General features: G+C 39.1%; 1 long non-coding RNA gene across 1 annotated transcript; it reads left to right on the forward strand.

Moving 5' to 3' along the window:
• The first annotated feature begins 1956 nt into the window (after positions 1-1956).
• Positions 1957-7073, forward strand: LOC135968030 (uncharacterized). The gene is made up of 2 exons (XR_010582454.1): positions 1957-2355; positions 6703-7073. It is a non-coding gene; the product is annotated as an uncharacterized lncRNA (long non-coding RNA).
• Positions 7074-19921: the final 12848 nt, after the last annotated feature.

Here is a 19921-nt window from a genome sequence, read left to right on the forward strand (position 1 = left end):
AGTATACATCTATACTGTACATTGAAATTTGGGTATCTCTGAGTTTTTGTCAAGTATCTGCTGCTTGATTGCATTATTTCTTAAGTCAATCTGTTTTCCACACACTTATTGAGCAATATGGTCCATTTGTAACAGAACAGGGACTTTTCCTGTTAACTGAGAATTCGGTTGGGATTGCTTAGAGACCACAGATCTGGTGCTGCAATGACTGGTGCCCAACATCCTTTCTCAGTCTATATAAGAAGATTGTAAGTCAAGAGAATAAGAAAGAGTTGGGAGTTGTCAGCCTAGTGGAAGTGGAGGGAGAGGGGAGAAACCCAGAGAATCTCTTCTAAAAATTGGGAATAATTGACTAGAAGAAGAGACTGTCATTCTGTTTCCTGGAAGACATCTGCGTTAAGAGAAAATTTCTCATACCCACATTCTCTCACATACCCAGATGTCCTACAAGCAAAGCATGGACCACCTTTTCTGGTCTTTTCAAGGATGTTTGTCTAGCACATGGCTTTGAAAGTTAGAGATGGTATATCCCTCCAGAGCAAAGGGCATGCATGCTTGCTATCTAGTATCGTAAAGATACTTGCCTCTAAGCAAAAGTTAGGCTCTCTGAGTGCCCGTCTTAAAAGATTTGGGTTCCTGGCCAGGTGCAGTGGCTCACACCTGTAATCCCAGCATTTTGGGAGGATAAGATGGGTGGATCACCTGAAGTTGGGAGTTTGAGACCAGCCTGACCAACATGGAGAAACCCCACCTCTACTAAAAATACAAATTAGCCGGGCGTGGTGGTGCATACCTGTAATTCCAGCAACTTGGGAGGCTGAGGCAGGAGAATCGCTTGAACCCTGGAAGTGGCGGTTGTGGTGAGCCAAGGTTGCCCCATTGCACTCCAGCCTGGTCAACAAGAATGAAGCTCTGTCTCAAAAAAAAAAAAAAAAAAAAAGATTTGGGTTCCCTAAGCTCAAAGTTTCTTGAAATGCAGCTCACACCTATGTGTATAGGTGTCATCTGCCCCTCTTCATGACTCCTTGTGGGAACTGGGGCTTGAGGAGCCAGCACAAAATTGATGATACTCTGGATACTGCTCTTGCTGTGAATAAACTGTTCTTCTCTGACCTAGGAGTCTTGTGTTTCTTACCAGCATCCTTGTAGCTATGGCACACTAACTACTTAGCTTGCAAGTAAGTTTCAGACTCTTCAAAGTTCATGACAATTTGCTTAGGTAGTCAACGTGATGCTCTTCCCTTGTGCTTATCTGAGCACAGGAAAAGGGAATCAGGGAAAGAAGGCTAGACAGAAAGAAGAAATTGAATGGACCAGCTTGTATAACCACCATTGGATGAAGTACACAAATTGTCTATTGCCACAATAATGTCCCACAACAAACAAAATGAAATTGTGGTGGCTACAACAGGCACTGATCGCACTCAAAAATCTGAGAGTTTCAGCTGATCTGGGCTGGGTTCACTTATTTTTCTGAGGGGCGATGGCTGCTGAGTGACTTAGGAATTTGTCAACTAGGATATCTTTGGCATTTCTGATCTTGGAACAGTGGGTCAACACAAACATGGCCTTCTCATGTTGATGGCAGTGAGCAACAGCATGCAAGCCCAGTTGCATCAACACTTTCCAAGTTCCTGTTTGTGTCTTATTTGCTAATAACCCATTGGCCAAAGAAATCCCTCATACCCAAAACAGCATTGATTAAAGAAAATAAAATCATTTGGGGACAAAGAAATCCAAAGGCAAGCCTAGACTTGAGGAACAGGAAAGTAAACTCCATATCTTTACTGAAGGAGTCTGCAAGGCAAGGTCATGTTAAAGGGTGTGGACATAGGGAGGGTAAAGAACTGGAACTCTCTCTTTTTTTTTTTTTTTTTTTTTGAGACAGAGGCTCGCTCTGTCGCCCAGGCTGGAGAGCAGTGGCGCGATCTTGGCTCACTGCAAGCTCTGCCTCCCGGGTTCATGCCATTCTCCTGACTCAGCATCATGAGTAGCTGGGATTACAGGCACCCGCCACCACGCCCGGCTAATTTTTTGTATTTTTAATAGAGGTGGGGCTTCACTGTGTTAGCCAGGATGGTCTCCATCTCCTGACCTCATGATCCACCCGCCTTGGCCTCCCAAAGTGCTGGGATTACAGGCGTGAGCCACCACGCCCAGCCAAGAACTGGAACTCTTCATGCAACCAATCTTCCAACAGGACAGGATATGTGAGTTTCTGTGAGTCCAGTGAGAAGGAAGGAATAGAGCTGGATTTGAGCCATCTACTTGGAATACCACTTAGGATCACTTCCTGCCAGGAAAGGAGATTCCAATAGCTGGAGACTGTGGGAATCCCAGAGATGGTGGGAGTATGTAAGTAAAAGGGACTTAAAAGGGTTGAACTGGAGCCAGGTCTCCCATGGTTTAGAGAACTGTATGGTGGAGAAGTCCTTCACCATTGCCAAAGAACTCACTCAGGCACCACATGAGAGAGCCAGTGTTTGGAGGCCTGAGACAGTGGGTATTCATGACCAGTCCAATAACAAGAACTAATGTACAGAGAACTGCCTTCCCACCTGGTCGATTTGCCTCAATCCCTCTTTCCTCGCTCCTGTCCCCATTGAACCTATACTTTGAAGAAGAAGGAAAAAGGGAACTAAGTGAGCAGACCACACCTCTCTTCACAATTTAGGTCTTTGGCTACTGGTCAAACCTGTACTAGAGGGAGAGGAAGCTGAGAAAAAAGTGACTGCATCCTGTGGAATCTGCAATCTGCTTAAGAAGTTATTAACAAAGTGTGCTTGATTAAAGAGAACAAAACCATCTTATATTTATACCTCTCCTGAATTAGAATTCTTTAATAAATCAGGTACACGATAAAATACATTGATTGTTTAATTTTAGTTGACCAGTCAGCATTTAAGGAATATGATGCTTATTTGTCCCCAATATTTAAACCCAAAAGGAATGTTGTCTATAGACAAATACATTTTAAAAATAAAAGAATTCAAGGATCGATACTATATCTTTTCTAGGAAACATCATTACCAATACATCAATAACAGATGACTAAACCTTGTCATTTAAAAATCAGGCTTGTAGCCTTTTTATTTTAAAATTAATATGTGCTCATTTGTAGACAACTTTGGCAATTCAGCAGAAAAACCTTATCCATAATACCACAACCCAGAAATAACATCTGTTAATATTTTGGTGAATTTTAATTTAGTAGTTCTTCTCTATGTGTGTATATTTCTGAAGGTATTTTAGATTGCACTGTATATCCAATATTGTATCTTGCTTTTTGAGCTTAAAATTAGGTTATAATAATTTTTATATAATTAATAATTGCTTGAGAAATTATTCTTTATGGCCATATAATAAGTAACATATGAAAGTACCATATTTTATTCAACAATTTCCCCTTTATTGTTCATTTCTTTCTGTTCTTTCACCCTTGTAAATAGTGGCAGGATGCGTAACATTCTCCATAAAATTTTGACCTGACTTCCAATTCTATTTCTGTTGGGCTAGAAATGGAAATGCTACATGAACAGGTTTTCTTTTTAAAGAAAGAAAACCTTAAAAAAGGAAGGAAAGAAAAATGCATTTGGCAAACTGGATTGCCAAAATTGTCTGTAAGTGAGCACATATCAATTTCATGTCCACTGTAACTCCAAAGAACAATCATAGAAGCATCTGTGTCATGGCATTCTGCTAGCATAAATATAAGTTGCCAAGGTTAAAGGCAAAAAGAATGCATAATTTCTGTTGTCATTTTTTGTTTGCTAGATGGATGTTTTAAATACACATAAAATATACATTTAATTAAAAAAAAAATCTTGTCATTTGTGACAACATGGATGAACCTGGAGAACGTTAAGTTACATAAGCCAGGCACAGAAAGACAAATACCGCATGATCTCACTCATATATGGAATCTAAAAAAGTTGACCTCATAGAAGTAGAGAGTAGAATGGTGGTTATTAGAGGTTGTAGGAGCTAGTAGGGAGAGGGGGCTGTGAGATATTGGTCAAAGAATATATTAATTACAGTAGGAGTAAGTTCAAGTATAGCATGATGACTATAGTTAAGGACCACATATTCCTGAGAAATGTAGAGTGGATGTTAAGTGTTCTTACCATATACAGACACACATACACACAAAATCTGTGTGTGTGTACCTATTTTACTTTATCTTCTGGGAACTGTTTGTTTTTTGCTTTTCTAACTACCACTGGCAACTTTTAAAATTTCATTATATTAAGATTTATTTTTCAGATTGATTAGTAATAATCAAACTATCTAATCTTACATTTATTAAGAGCTCGGAAACGCTAGTCTTATGAAAGTTGGTTTAACTTACAAATTTATTTAGGCTATTGAGGTAGTTTAGCCTTGTAAATGAAAAGCATTAAGTTGGAGTCAGAGAAATCAGATTTCAAAAGTTATCTTTACTCTTACTAGTCGTGTCATTTGTATATGTACTTGACTTCTCTGAGCCCAAATTAACTTCAGTCATAAAATGGAGAGGATGTTCCTTGTCTTCTAGAGTTTTTGGAGAATTAAATGAGATCACGCTTAAGAAAATCTGGCATGTAAAAGGTGTACAACATTTTATCTTTCTTTAAAATCAAACCATGAGAGAGCCTCTAGATACACAGGGGAAAACTGATTAGTGTGAAAAGCGTAATTACTTTATGCCTTAACAGGTTCTTCCCATAACGTATTAGTTTTGTTTTTTTTTTGTTTTTTGACACAGGGTCTTGCTGGAGATCAGTGGCATGATCCTAGCTCACTGTAACCTTGAATTCCTGGGATGATAGGTGTGCTACCATGCCAGACTAATTTTTTGTACGTGTAGAGATGGAGTCTCACTATGTTGCCCAGGCTGTCTTGAACTCCTAGCCTCAAATGGTCCTCCCACCTTGGCCTCCCAAAGCCCTGGGATTAAAGGCCAGAGCCACTGCTCTAAATCCAGCTTTTTTCTTTTCTTTCTGCTTCTCTTCTTTTTTTCCTTTTCTTTTTTAACAGCCACCATTATGTTTCTTGTCAATAGAGGTAAAAAATCTCAAGTTAATAAAAACTCTTACTCTATAAACCACTTCCTCTTCTCATTTCCTCTTTATTAGGACTCCAAGTTTTGACTCAAGTCTTTCTCTCCTTTCTTTTTTTTTCAATGCTTCTTGTTCTCAGTTATTCAGTGTTCTACTCGGTTCATTTTATTTACTAACTAGAATTCTTTCTTTATGCTCAACTAAGTGCTATTTTTCTCATTGAACTCCAAGAATATCAGTCTCCTGACTGGCATACTTGTATTCCGCTCAACTGGTGCTCAGAATAGAGAACTGAGTTTCACTTCTGTTTTACAGAGAAATTACAGTAGCAATGAATTAACTGAATGAAGCAAGAGGACAGGGTCTCCAGGTGATGACAGTCATCAGATATATTCTGCATTTCACATTAAAATCGATTTGTTTTTGTATAGAAAGAAACATTGTATCCGAAACAATGCTATTTTAAAAAAACTGACCCTAACTGAAATAAGAGTGTATACTTATTCACAAAAAGGTTAAAAATCGCATGAAGAATTTCCACTTCTGAAACTATGTTGGACTAAATATCTCTGAGTGGATCTTCCTTCTTATTTAACTTATTGGTACACATTGGAGGCATTGCTTGTTTTGCAAATAATAAAGGAATTCTCTAAGGATAACATAGAACATACAACAACATGAATACAAAAAAAAACCTGCAGAGCTGGGGCTAGAGCTTTTTGTGTATACTTGAAAATGTCTATAATACATTTTACAGATATCAAGATAGTTGGGGAGAAGTTAGAGGGTTAGGATGAAGAGAGCATATACCCAGATTTCATGAAATTGCTCATGTTCAGGATCTTAGATCAGATCATGAGTATAATTTTTATAACTTACATATTTATCACATATCTGATATACTAGTACTATGTATTTTTATTTTTATTTTATTTTTTCAAGACAGAGTCTCACTCTGTTGCCCAGGCTGGGGTGCAGTGATGCAATCACAGCTCCCTGCAGCCTCAACCTCCCAGGCTCAAGTGATCCTCCTGCCTCAGCCTCCTGAGTGACTGGGACTACAGGCATGCGCCACCACGCCTGGCTAATTTTTTTCTATTTTTTGTAGAGATGAAGTATTTGCCATGTTGCGCAGGCTGGTCTTGAATGCCTGGGCTCAAGGTGTCCAACCGCCTCAGCCTCCTAAAGTGCTGGGATTACAGTGAGCCACTGTGCCTGATCGTATTACTTATTCTTAAATAAAACAAGTTTAAATGTACTTTTCAACGTTTCATTTTAAAATTTTAAATACAGAGAAAAGTTGAAAGAATGGTACAAAGAATATTCATGTACCTTCCCCTTACTTCAAAAATTAACATGCTGGCAAATGTTTAAATATTTCTGCCTATATACATGCATAAAATAATTTTTATAAAGTCATTTGCAGACATATGAAACTTCACTCCTAAATATACCACTATAAGACTTCTAAGAATAAGAATATTTTACTTAATCACAATGTTATTATTATGCTCAAGAAACTTAACAATAGTTTTATATTATTTTATATCCAGTCTATAGTCAAATGCTCCATCTTGCCTCCAAATTCCTTTTACAGATGTATATTTGAATGTATGGAATTTGATTATTGAGTTTGATCGCCCTTCTTTCTCTTTTAATCTAGAATAATCCTCGACTGGCTCGGTGTGGTGGCTTATACCTGTAATCCCAGTGCTTTGGGAGGCCGAGGTGGGTGAGTCAACCGAGCCCAGGAGTTCGAGGCTGCAGTGAGCTGTGATCACGCCACTACACTCCAGCCTGGGAAGCAGAATGAGACCCTGTCTCTAGAAAAACAAAAAAAGGAAGGAAAAAAAGAAAAATTCTCTACCCAAATATTTTTTCATGACGTTGACTATTTGAAGAGGATAAGCCAGTTTTCCTATATAGTATGTCCCGTATCCTGACTGTTTCCCATGGTGTTGTTCAACCTGTTTTTTTTATCCCCTTTATTTCATGTATTTAGGTCTAGACTTGATTAAATTCAGGTTTAACCTATTTGTCAAGAATGTTCAATTTTATACTCAAGACAGGTAATATTGTGGCTTCATATGTTATCAGGTGACACATGTCAGGTCATCCTATTACTGGTGATACTAAGTTTGGATGGCAACTACAGATGACCATGTTGTAAAGGTACATTTTACTCTTTGGAGTTAATGAATAATCTCAGAGGTGATCCTAGGACACCGCAGGAATATCCTGTTCTCCCAACAGGATGTTCCACGTTATGATTTCAGCAAACATTTACTAAGTATTGCAAAACCATGATTTTCTAATCCTGTCATACCAAATAGAATTTTTTTCAGTACTTTTTTGTTTTTAAAAGTATTACAGTAGAGTGCTAGAACTTTAACACATGAGTTAAACTTAGTATGGGTTTTATTAGTATTATTATATAGTTAAATTGACATAGAAACATTATTTTTTAAATATAGCACTATGGACTGAATTGTTTCCTTCTCAAATTCATATGTTGAAGCCCTAACCTCCAATGCGATGCTATTTGGAGATGGGGCCTTTGGGAGATAATTAGGTTTAAGTGAGGTTATGAGGGTGGGACCCTCATGATGAGATTAGCGCACTTAAAAGAAGAGACACCAGAGAGCCCTCTCTCTCTCTCCCTGTGCCCCTCTCTCTTTCTTTGAATGTGAGGCTATAGCTCAAAAGTGGCCATTTGAAAGCCAGGAAGAGGGTCCTCACTGGAACCTGACCATGCTGGCAACCTCACCTTTGACTTCCAGAACTGTCAGAATATAAGTTTACGTTGTTGAAAGCCACCCAGATTATGTTATTTTGTACGGCAGCCCAAGCTGTCTAACCCACAGAGTTTTCTAAGTATTATTGAACCTATTGTCCCACCTCCACTCCTAACACATTTCTCGCAAATTGCCAGACATTTTCTTAGGAAATATGACCTTCCACTATGAATTACATATACTGAAAAACATCAAGCAGCATATTTATTGCTGTTTCTGTGTATCATTGCAGTACAGACAAATGTGATACTAAGCAAAGGTTCTCGTTGTTGCCTGTACTTATTAAGTGCCCAAAGCATAGCAATACTCAGAGAGCAAGTTTTAAAACTATTCTTCCTTTGCTATTCAGCTTCTTCATCAAGGTTTACTCATGGTATTTTTTATATGGTGATTCTATCAATTACCAGAGGTGCAAATACTTGGTCATACTGTAGAAATTTTAAAATTAAAACTTGTCGGCCGGGCGCGGTGGCTCAAGCCTGTAATCCCAGCACTTTGGGAGGCCGAGACGGGCGGATCACGAGGTCAGGAGATCGAGACCATCCTGGCTAACACGGTGAAACCCCGTCTCTACTAAAAAATACAAGAAAACTAGCCAGGTGAGGTGGCGGGCGCCTGTAGTCCCAGCTACTCGGGAGGCTGAGGCAGGAGAATGGCGCGAACCCGGGGGGTGGAGCTTGCAGTGAGCCGAGACCGCACCACTGCACTCCAGCCTGGGCGACAGAGCGAGACTCCGTCTCAAAAAAAAAAAAAAACAAAAACAAACAAACAAAAAAAAACAAAAAACTTGTCTATGCCTATTTTGAATTAGAATTTATGAAATTGAAAGATTAGCTAAATACAGTTTCTGCCTTTTGCAAGCTTTGCTAACTTGAAACCTCCCTTCTCGTTATATACTTCCTCAAAGATGAGATAAGAAAATCAGTAATGCTCCGCCTTGGTTACCAACTGTGCTAGATGATATTGCTGCACACCATAGCCAAATGGCAGCTTCTTTTTATCGTCTGTAGTGAATCCATCTTCTGGTCATTCAGCCAAGGTGCAGCTTCGCCATGAGGAGCAAACATAGCTCTACGGGCTGACACATCTGAATCACAGTTTTTGCTACCAATAACATAGCCTGATACATTATTATTACAGTGACATGACTTGGAGAAATACAGGATTTTGCTTTGGTATTTATCAGTTACACCTTATATTTTAATTTTAATTTTAATTTTAATTTTTTGGAGACAGAATCTCACTCTGTTGCCCAGGCTGGAGTGCAGTGGCGTGATGTCAGCTCACTGCAAATTCCACCTCCTGGGTTCAAGCAATTCTCCTGCCTCAGCTTCCTGGGTGGCTGGGATTATAGGCATGAGCCACCATGTCTGGCTAATTTTTATATTTTTAATAGAGACAGGGTTTCACCATGTTGGCCAGGCTAGTCTCCAATTCCTGACCTCAAGTGATCCTCCCGCCTCAGCCTCCCAAAGTGCTGGGATTACAAGCGTGAGCCACCTCGCCTGGCAGTTACACATTATTTTGCAGTTATTTTGGTATTTGGCTAATTCTACTCACCATCCTTCCAACGTTGTAACTCTCAGAGGGCAGAGATGTGTCTCACTTATCACTCTATTCCTGCAGAGAGTTGATGTGAATATTTGTTTTAGGAAATTGAGTTAAGTTATCCTGTTTTTAGTTTGAGTTAAAGTTATTTGAAAATAATAACTCCATATTAATTTTTAAAAAACTAACTCTATAATCATGTGGAAATATAGATCCATGTTTCACAATCTTTAGATTTCTTCTAATGTCTGGTTTAAATTCTCTCTGCTGTAATTTCTATCTGCCACATGGGACTGAGAATAATTGTTTTGTATCGTTTATATACAAGCCTTTTTAATACTCAAAAACAAGACTCGGTCCTTCTTACATCTTCATTATTTCAATTCATATAAATTCACTTCCTTTACTCACTCCTTACCACCAAATTTTAAATTATATCTGTCTTTGATCATGAACCTCCTCCAGCTTCCCATGCAGAACTTTATCAAAGTTCTGACTAATGCATAGTTGTTTGCACAGTGGTAAGTCATTTGTATACTTGTGGAATCCAGAGATCAATAGAATCATGAAAACAAGAGCAAACTTTGGATGTGAAAGAAATCAGTAAAGGCCGAATAATTTCCCATGTCACTCCCCTAGGTAGAAAATTGGGTAGCAGAGGGTTTGTTTAATATGATGCCTTTTTGTTAGTTATCTTGTGAACCTAACAGAGGGAACTGTTTCAGTTCTTCTAGTGTATTGATGTAAGTAGCAAGAAAGTAAGTGCCAATTCAAATTTTGTGAAATAAACGAAATTTTCTATCAGATTAGGTTTTGAAGGACAGATTCAGTCAACAAGCTCTATTTAACATAGATGAAGATAATGAAATTGCTTCACTGAACCATGCAGTTAGAATGTGGTTTTAATACTGTCAGTGATCCAAATATACATTTACCCTGGGATTATAGTATGACCACGCAAAAACCTCTGGGCCCTAGTCAGTGGTGTGTGACCAAACTACAGCAAAACCATTGATTTAAACTATACTTTAAAAGTTTGGTGTGATACCAAACTGCAGCAAAACCATTGATTTAAACTATACTTTAAAAGTTTGGTGTGATACCAAACTACAGCAAAACCATTGATTTGGTCACTAAAATAAACAAAAAGGCATCCATGGCCTCATTAGTTCCAAGCTCTAATAAACTACCCAGAAATAACTGACAAAAGGTAAAATCTTCCATATGACCTTCCAATATTTTCTCTCTGGCATGGCAAAAGAGAATACAAACTTCTTTTGAGCCTGTTAATTTTGGGACTTGACTTTATTGTGACGCAGCAACCCTATTTTTTGTTAGTGCCAGTCATTCTAGCTAAGTTTACCCAGGGGACACGAAGAACCCCAAATCGCTAGTGGTAATTAAGTCAAACTGTATTAGTAACCACAATGTGAGTCTGCAGTGAACAGAAAATTCCACTCACAATGGCTTACATATGTAAAGATTGAGGTGTCTCATGCAAAAAGGTATCCACAGTAGGTGAGGAGTTAGTGTAGCAGCTCAGCATTTTCCTTTGTATTTGTCTACTATTCTTACATTATTTTTATTCCCATGCTCGTGTTTTGCCTTATTGTCACCTGATGGTGGCTACACTGTAAGTCCTGTAGTTATATATCATTCACAATGAAGAAACAGGAAGAAGGAAGAAGAAGCACCAGCAGTCATCTGCATTTTCTTCTCCTTTTGCTTTTCTTCTTCATACATACACAAAAGTAGGACTATTGATATTGTAAATCCCCAGATTCAACTACTATCAGCATTTTGTCAACCTAGTGTCATCAGTTCCCTTCTGGCTTTAACAAGTATATAATAAAGCAAATCCCAGACATCATATCATTTCATCCATAAATATTTTAGAATGAATCTCTAACATTTTAAGATAACTACAATATCACTATATCACATAAAATCAACAATAATTTCTCCTTCCTTCCTTCCTCCCTTCCCTTCCCTTCCCTCCCTCCCTCCCTCTTTCTTTCTTTCTTTCTTTCTTTCTTTCTTTCTTTCTTTCTTTCTTTCTTTCTTTTTTTTCTCTCTTTCTTCTTTCTTTCTTTCTTTCTTTCTTTCTTTCTTTCTTTCTTTCTTTCTTTCTTTCTTTCTTTCTTTCTTGACTTGCCCTGTCACTAGGCTGGAGTGCAGTGGCACGACCTCGGCTTAGGCTCACTGCAACCTCTGCCTTCTGGGTTCAGGTGATTCCTCTGCCTCAGCCTCCCAAGTAGCTGGGACTAAGGCACGTGCCACCACGCATGGTTAATTATTGTTTTTGGATTTTAGTAGAGATGGCATTTCACCATGTTGGCCAGATGGTCTCGATCTCCTGACCTCGTGATCCGCCCGCCTCAGCCTCCCAAAGGGCTGGGATTACAGGCGTGGGCCACCATGCCAGGCCTGAAGTCAACAATAATTTCTTAATGTCACCTTGTACCTAGAACATAATCAAATCCTCCTAATTTTCTCAAGTGTTTGAATCAGGAGCCAAACAATGTTGGTTGCTAAGTCTCTTGTAATTTATTGTGATATAGATGCCTCTTATTTTTATGTCATTTACTTGTTCAAAATTGTTTTTAAAGAATTTCCCACATCCTGGAAGTGGCTTTATGTTTTATTTTACATATTTCTGTAGGGACTTGGCTAAATTGAGACATGACTAAATTCAGTTTCATTTTTGGGGTTAAAAGTATTTCAGAGATGGTGATGATCCTATTGTCTTACATCAGGAGGCTCATATTGGCCGATGGTCTCGTTTTTCCAAAGCCAGGACTGATCAGTGAGTTCACGTGTGATCAGCCTGATCCATCCACTGTAAACTCCCCACCCATATTTCATCTAATAGTTTTGGCACTTATTCTTTTATTTTCTCTTTCTCTTCTGCCTCCTCCTCCTCCTTTTCTTCTTCTTCCTTCTTCCTTCTTCCTTTCTTCTTTCTTCTTTCTTTTTTCTTCTTCTTCTTCTCCTTCTCCTTCTCCTTCTCCTTTTCTTTTTCTTGAGAGACAGGGTCTCACTCTGTCACCCAGGCTGGAGTACAGTGACACGATAATAGCTCACTGCAATCTTGAACTCAGGGGCTCCAGCAATTCTCCTGTCTCAGCCTCCTGAGTAGATGGGACTACAGGCCCATGCCACCATGCCTGGCTAATTTAAAAACATGTGATTTTTTTTTTTTTGGTAGAGATGGGGGCCTATATTGTCCAGGCTGGTGTCAAACTCCTGGACTCAAATAATCCTCCTGCCTCAGGCTCCCAAAAGTCTGGAATTATAGGCATAAGCCACTGTGTCTGGCCAATTTTGGCACTTATTAATGATTAAGTCTTAGGCCTCTTTTGTCATTTTGGAATTGAAATGTGATAATTCTCTAATTCTTTCATTCTTTCTGTATTTTTTAACAAAAACTCTTCTATAAAGAAGAGCTCTTTATCGATCACTTATTTACCAGAAAAATAAAATACATACAAGAAAGACAGAATAAATGTTTTATGTGTCCCTTTATTTTTCGTGGTAATAAGTTATGTCTTAGCCGTTTCTAATGATAAGCCATGGGATGATTTTCTTCTAGCATTATCATTGACAATTTCATTTGTATGTATGTGTTGTGTTTTTAGTAATTAGAGTCATTCTTTTTGATCCTCAAATGATCTAATCGTTGGACAATGAGAGACCATTCAAGTTGGCTCCTGTGTCCTTCTGGCATCCCATTAGCCTTTGACAGATTCCTTACCTCCTGATCCAAGGAAGGACATTCATTTTGTATATTTCTTTATTCAGCTCCACTATTGGTCATTTCTCCAAGGTGCCCTTGTTCATTTTAGTGGGTACTAGGGTGCTCATTGCTACTGGGTTTGCCATTGTTCCTGGGTCTTTTCAGTGGATAGAATTAGGAATGTGTACTTTTTTTTCAAGAAAAAAATACATCATGAATTCTAATATACAGTTGTCTTGATAAATTTTCATCTGTCCTTTTGAAAAAGGCTAATAGATTTGAGATGTGTACTTTTCACATTGTATTAATTAGAATTAACTTTGCTTCATAGAAGAGATATATTTGTAATATTCGCCCAAATAAGATCAAACTTTTATTGCTCATATAAATGTAATCTGATGATGCACTGTTCAAGGGCTTGTTTGGCAGCTCTGCATTGTCATCAGTGACCCAGGCTCTCATCTTTCTTGCCATCTTTAGCATCTCAGCTTCAGTTAGCATGGGCCACTCTTCAATCTATGCATTAGTCAACCAATTAAACCAAAAATCGGAAGGCTCAAAGTGCCTAAGTTTTCACAAGGAATCCAGAATAATTCGTAAGCACCCCCATATCCACAAATTCAGCTTGACTAAGTTTGCGTCCTTTTTTCCTTGTTGTCACATACTCAGAACCTGTTTACATCTATATTCTCCAGATTTTTGCCAACCATATTGATATGTACTCTGTATCTTCCCAGGTATGACTTTTAAATTGTTCTTTGAGGAATCCTGGGCTCTGACTCTAGGTATAGCTCTAGAGATAATGTGACGATAATGTAATTCTTCCTCATGCCATCACAGGCATGAACCATGCCATCAGAGCAAGGCAGGAACCATGTCATCAGACGGGAGAGGTAGGGATGCTTCAACTGACAACAAGGAGGTTTAATGGAGGCTTTCAAGTTTGGTGCTGTCTGAGACCTCTGAATTCTCCCATATGTCTTCCTTCTAATTCTTGAAGTTTTGCTCTTTCCCACTAAATACTCTACTTTTCACATAGGAGACCTGACAGAAACAACAGAGTGTAATTTTGAGCTTGTAATTCTTTGTGTGATATATCCATGATCGTTAAAATTAACCATCTGATTAACCCACAGTCTTTAATTTTCCTCATGCCCTTTATACTGTTCTATGGCAGGCCTCAAAGCTTTTTTTTTTCTTTTTAAATTTTCTTTTATTTTTTTCCATAACCCCAAAGCTTTTAATGGACTCTTTCAATTGCTACTTTGCCATCTGCCATGGACTTCTAAGAGTCCCATGTCTTAATACTGAACGTGCTTCCATTATATTCAGCCACAACCAGGCAAGAATCCTGGATTCTCGCCGACCTTCTTTTTCCTGAAGGATCGTTGATGCAACCTCCACAAACTAATTTCAGAATTAGTCAGGGCTCTCAGTTGCAAGTAACAAAAATGGTTTTTAGCTGATACAAGCAGAAAAGAAGTATACTGAAAGGATATTGAAAAGAATCATATAGGGTGCTAGAGAGGTAGACTCAGAAAATGGGCATAAAAAAGAAGAAACTCAGCAAGGAAAATGGCTAAAATCCTACTGCAAAACTGATTTGGGTAGGACATGGTTACCACTTTCACCACACCCTGAGCACAAAAACTAGCAGCTGTAATACCACTGGCACAGTCAGCATGTTTGCAGTTGCTGCTGCTGCTGCCACTGCTGCCACCATGGCCCTTGAATACTGGGTGCTACTATGGTACTGAATCCTGATACCACTGTGGCTCTTGAATACCGGATGCTACTGTAGTACTGAGTACTGATACCACTGTGGCTCCTGAATACCGGATGCTACTGTAGTACTGAGTACTGATACCACTGTGGCTCCTGAATACCGGATGCTACTGTAGTACTGAGTACTGATACCACTGTGGCCCTAGAACACAGAATGCTACTGCAGTACTGAATCCTGATACCACAGTGGTCCTTTGCCCTGCCCTCCCACTGATGAATCCAAAGCCTCCCTAGGTCTTTATGTCACTAGCTCCAGATTCAACATCTTTAAGAGGCTTTTTTTTTTTTTTTTTTTTGACTGAGTCTTGCTCTGTCGCTCAGGCTGGAGTGCAATGGGGACACCTCGGCTCACTGCAACTTCCGACTCCCAGATTCAAGTGATTCTTCAGCCTCAACCTCCCAAGTAGCTGGGATTACAGGTGCACACCACCATGCCCAGCCAATTTTTGTATCGTTAGTAGAGATGGGGTTTCTCCATCTTGGCCAGACTGGTCTTGAACTCCTGACCTCAGGTGATCCACCTGCCTTGGCCTCCCAAAGTGCTAGGATTATAGGTGTGAGCCACCATGCCTGGCCCTAAGAGGCTAATTCTAATGACTGGCTAAGGCTTGATTATGCACTGATGACCTCACTATCACAATTCCTGGAAAGGAAGTGTCTGTCCTCTACTTCTTTAGGGGGAGGTAGGCTCTGCCATGTATAAAGACTCAAAAGGTAAGGAAGTGCCCCAAACATTAAAAGGGGGTTTCAGATAAACGTCTACTATGAGTTGGGAAATGCTATGTATGTTCTGAGGTTGGAAATTATGAAGAAAAGGTGGAAAAAACTCTGGATTGGAAGTTGGGTCCAGAACAAGGGGACCCCTGGCAATCAAATAAAGGCAGTTAGACTTTTTTGATAGACGGAAAAAGTTTACTGGAAATTTACTGGAAATTTCAAAGGAAATTTGTGCAAAGGAATAAAAGGGGGATTTAGGAATATTAATCCGCAACAGTTAGTGTAGAAGCACATTTGGAGAAAGGAGATTTTAGAGGCAGAGAACCAAAGAACATTTCAGAGAACTCTCTAAATAGAAGGTGATATGTGCCTGAACTTAGATATTGTCTGCAGCAATGAAGGTGTAAAAACAGGAGACAGTATTGCAGAGATTAAATGCTAGAGTTCCCTAACAGAACCCATGTCTCACCAAAGTATTACCATATTCAATTTTCTTGATGATAAAAGTACCACGGTCTCATTTAGAAATGTTCTATTCCCAAGTGAACTCAGTGGCTGCCAAGGGCAGCAGCTCTCAGAATATGGACAGCTGGGGTTTCCGAGACCCTTGTAGTGGTTCTGCAAGGTTAAAACTACCTTCATGGTCATACTAAAGTGTTATTTGCCTTTTTCCACTGTGTTGAAATTTATACTGATGATGCTAAAGTACTAGTGGCTAAAACTGCTCCTTAGCATGACTCAAGGCAGGGGTACTAAACTGTAGCAGGCATTGATCATTGTATTCTTTACTCATACACTTGTAGCACAAAAAAAAAAAAAAAAGAAAAAAAAGGAAGAAAGAAAAAATGGCCGGGCGCAGTGGCTCTCTGGTAATCCTAGCACTTTGGGAGGCCAAGGTGTGCGGATCATGAGGTCAAGAGATTGAGACCATACTGGCCAACATGGTAAAACCCTGTCTCTACTAAAAATACAAAAATTAGCTGGGCGTGCTGGCATGCACCTGTAGTCCCAGCTACTTAGAAGACTGAGGCAGAAGAATAGTTTGAACCCGGGAGGCGGAGGTTGCAATGAGCCACGATCACACCACTGCACTCCAGCCTGGCGACAGAGCGAGACTCTGTCTCAAAAAAAAAGCCAGTTTTACTTAAGAATATCATTGATGACATCGATGATGCAGTAATAGGTATTAATTTTATTAAATCTTGACCCTTGAGTACACAGCTTTTTACTAATCTATTTGATAAAATGGGATATGTGTGTGTGTGTGTGTGTATGTGCATGTGTACAAAAACCATGTCGTCAGACAGGGGAGGTAGGGATGCTTCAACTGACAGCAAGGAGGTGTAGTGGAGGCTTCCAGGTTTGAAGCTATCTGAGACCTTTGAATTCTCCCATATGTCTTCCTTCTAATTCTTGAAGTTCTGCTGTTTCCACTAAATGGCCTACCTTTCACATAGGAGACCTGACAGAGAAAACAAAGTGTAATTTTGATATTGTCATTCTTTGTTTAAGGCATCCAAGATTGTTAAAATTAACCATCTGATTAACCCACAGTCTTTGATTTACTCATACCCTTCATGCTCTTCTACGGCAGTCCCCCAAAGCTTTTAATGGACTCTTTTAATTAGCTATTTTGCCATCTGCCATGGACTCCTAAGAGTCCCATGTCTTAATATTGGATGTATTTTCATTATGTTCAGCCATAGCCAGGCAAGAATCCTGGATTCTCAAGGATTCACACACACACACACGCACGCACACTCACACACACGTGCACATCCACACACACACATATTGAGATAGTGTCTTGCTCTGTCACCCAGGCTGGAGTGCAGTGGTGCAATCAAGGCTCACTGCAGCCTTGACTTCCCAGGCTCCAGTGATCCTCCCACCTCAGCCTCCTGAGTAGCTGGGAACACAGGTGTGCACCATCATGCCTACCTAATTTTTGTATTTTTGGTAGAGACAGGGTTTTACCATGTTTCCCTGGCTGGTCTCGAGCTCCTGAGCTCAAGCAATTCACCCACCTTGGCCTCCCAAAGTGCTGGGTTTACAGGCCTGAGCCACCACACCCAGCTGGGAAGTATATACAAACACTTCTACTGCATATCAAAATATATAGAGATATTTTGAGGAAAACAGTTGTGTCATTGTTTAAATTGCAAACTGAATTAGTCTCCCCCCTACATTGGAACTTTTTTTTTTTTCTGGAAAGTATGACTGACAGACACGGAGATTAAACAACTTGCTCCTGAATGATTTTTGGGTAAATGAAATTAAGGCAGAAATCAAAAAATTATTTCACAGAAATAAAAAACAGAGAAACAACAAAACAAAATCTCTGGGATGCAGCAAAAGCAATGTTAACAGGAAGTTTTTAGAGCTGAACGCCTACCTCAAAAAGTTAGATTTCAAATTAATGGCATAACATCACACCTAGAGGAACTAGAAAAACAAGAACAAACTAACCCCAAATCTAGTAGAAGAAAAGAAATAACTAAAATCAGAGCAGAACTGAACAGAATTAAGACCCCAAAAATCCATACAAAGGATGAACAAAACCAAAATTGGTTCTTTCAAAGGATAGACAAGATCAACAGGTGACAGCTAGACTAAAGGAAAAAAGAGAGAAGATCCAAACAAGCGCAATCTGAAATGACAAAGGTGACATTACAACCAATTCTGTAGAAATACAAAAGATCCTCAGAAACTATTACAAACACCTCTGTTCACAAAAACTAGAAGATCTGGAGGAAATGGATAAGTTCCTGGAAACACACAACCTCCCAACATTGAATCAGGAATAAATTGAAACCCCAAACAGACCAATGTTATGTTCCAAAATGGAATCAGTAGTAAAAATCCTACCAACTGAAAAACAAAACAAAAACAAACAACAAAAAAGCCCTGGACCAGGTGGATTCACACCCAAATTTTACTAGATGTACAAAGAAGAGTTGGTACCAATCCTACTGAAATTATTTCAAAGAATTGAGGAGAAGGGACTCCTCCTTAACTCCTTCTACAAAGCCGGCATCACTCTGACACCAACACCTGGCAAAGATACAACAAAAAAAGAAAAATACAGGCTAATATCCCTGATGAACACAGACACAGAATTCCCCAGCAGAATCAAACAGCATGTCAAAAAGTTAATGCACCATGATCGAGCAGGCTTCCTTCCTAGGATGCAAGGTTGGTTCAATATATACAAACCAATAAATGTGATTCACACATAAACAAAATTAAAAACAAAAAGCATATTATCATATCAATAGACACAGGAAAAGCCTTCAATAAAATTCAATATCCCTCATGACAAAAACCCTCAACAAACAAGGCATGAAGGAACATACCTCCAAATAATGAGTTATCTATGACAAAGCCACAGGCAATGACATGCTCAATGGGCAAAAGCTGGAACCATTCCCCTTGAGAACTGGAAAAAGACATGGATGCCCATTCTCATCACTCTTATTCAACATAGTACCACAAGTCCTAGCCAGAGCAATTAGACAAGAGTAAGAAATAAAAGGCAACCAAAGAGGAAAAGAAGAAGTCACGTTATCTCTCTTTGCTGACAATATGATACTATACCTAGAAAACTCAAAAGTCTCTGCCAAATGGCTCCAGGAGCCGATCATCAACTTTAGTAAAGTTTCAGGATACATAATCAATGTACAAAAATCAGTAGCATTTCTATACACTAATAACGTTAAAGTTGAAAGCCAAATCAAGAACACAATCCCATTTGCAATGGCTGCAAAAAGAGTAAAATACCTAGGAATACATCTAACCCACGAGGTGAAAGATCTCTATAAGGAGGATTACAAAATACAGCTGAAAGAAATCATAGATAATACAAACAAAAGAAAAATATTCCATGCTCATGGACTGGAACAATCAATTTTGTTAAAAGGCCATACTGCCCAAAACAATCTACAGATTCAGCACCCTTCCTATCAAACTACCAATGACATTTTTCACAGAATTAGAAAAAACTATTCTTAAATTCATAGGAAACCAAAAAAGAGCCTGAATAGCCAAAGCAATCCTATGCAAAAAGAACTAAGCTAGAAGCATCACATGACCCAACTTCAAACTATACTATAAAAGACTAGAGTAACCAAAATAGCATGAGTACTGGTACAAAAACAGACACATAGACCAATGAAACAGAATAGAGAACCTGGAAATAAACCTCATACCTACAGCTATCCAATCTTTAACAAAGTTGACAAAAACAAGCAATGAGGAAAGGGCTCCCTATTCAATAGATGGTGTTGGGATAGTTGGCTAGT

The sequence above is a fragment of the Macaca fascicularis genome, chromosome 17 (genome assembly GCF_037993035.2).
Source record: "Macaca fascicularis isolate 582-1 chromosome 17, T2T-MFA8v1.1".
Classification (NCBI taxonomy): Eukaryota; Metazoa; Chordata; class Mammalia; order Primates; family Cercopithecidae; genus Macaca; species Macaca fascicularis.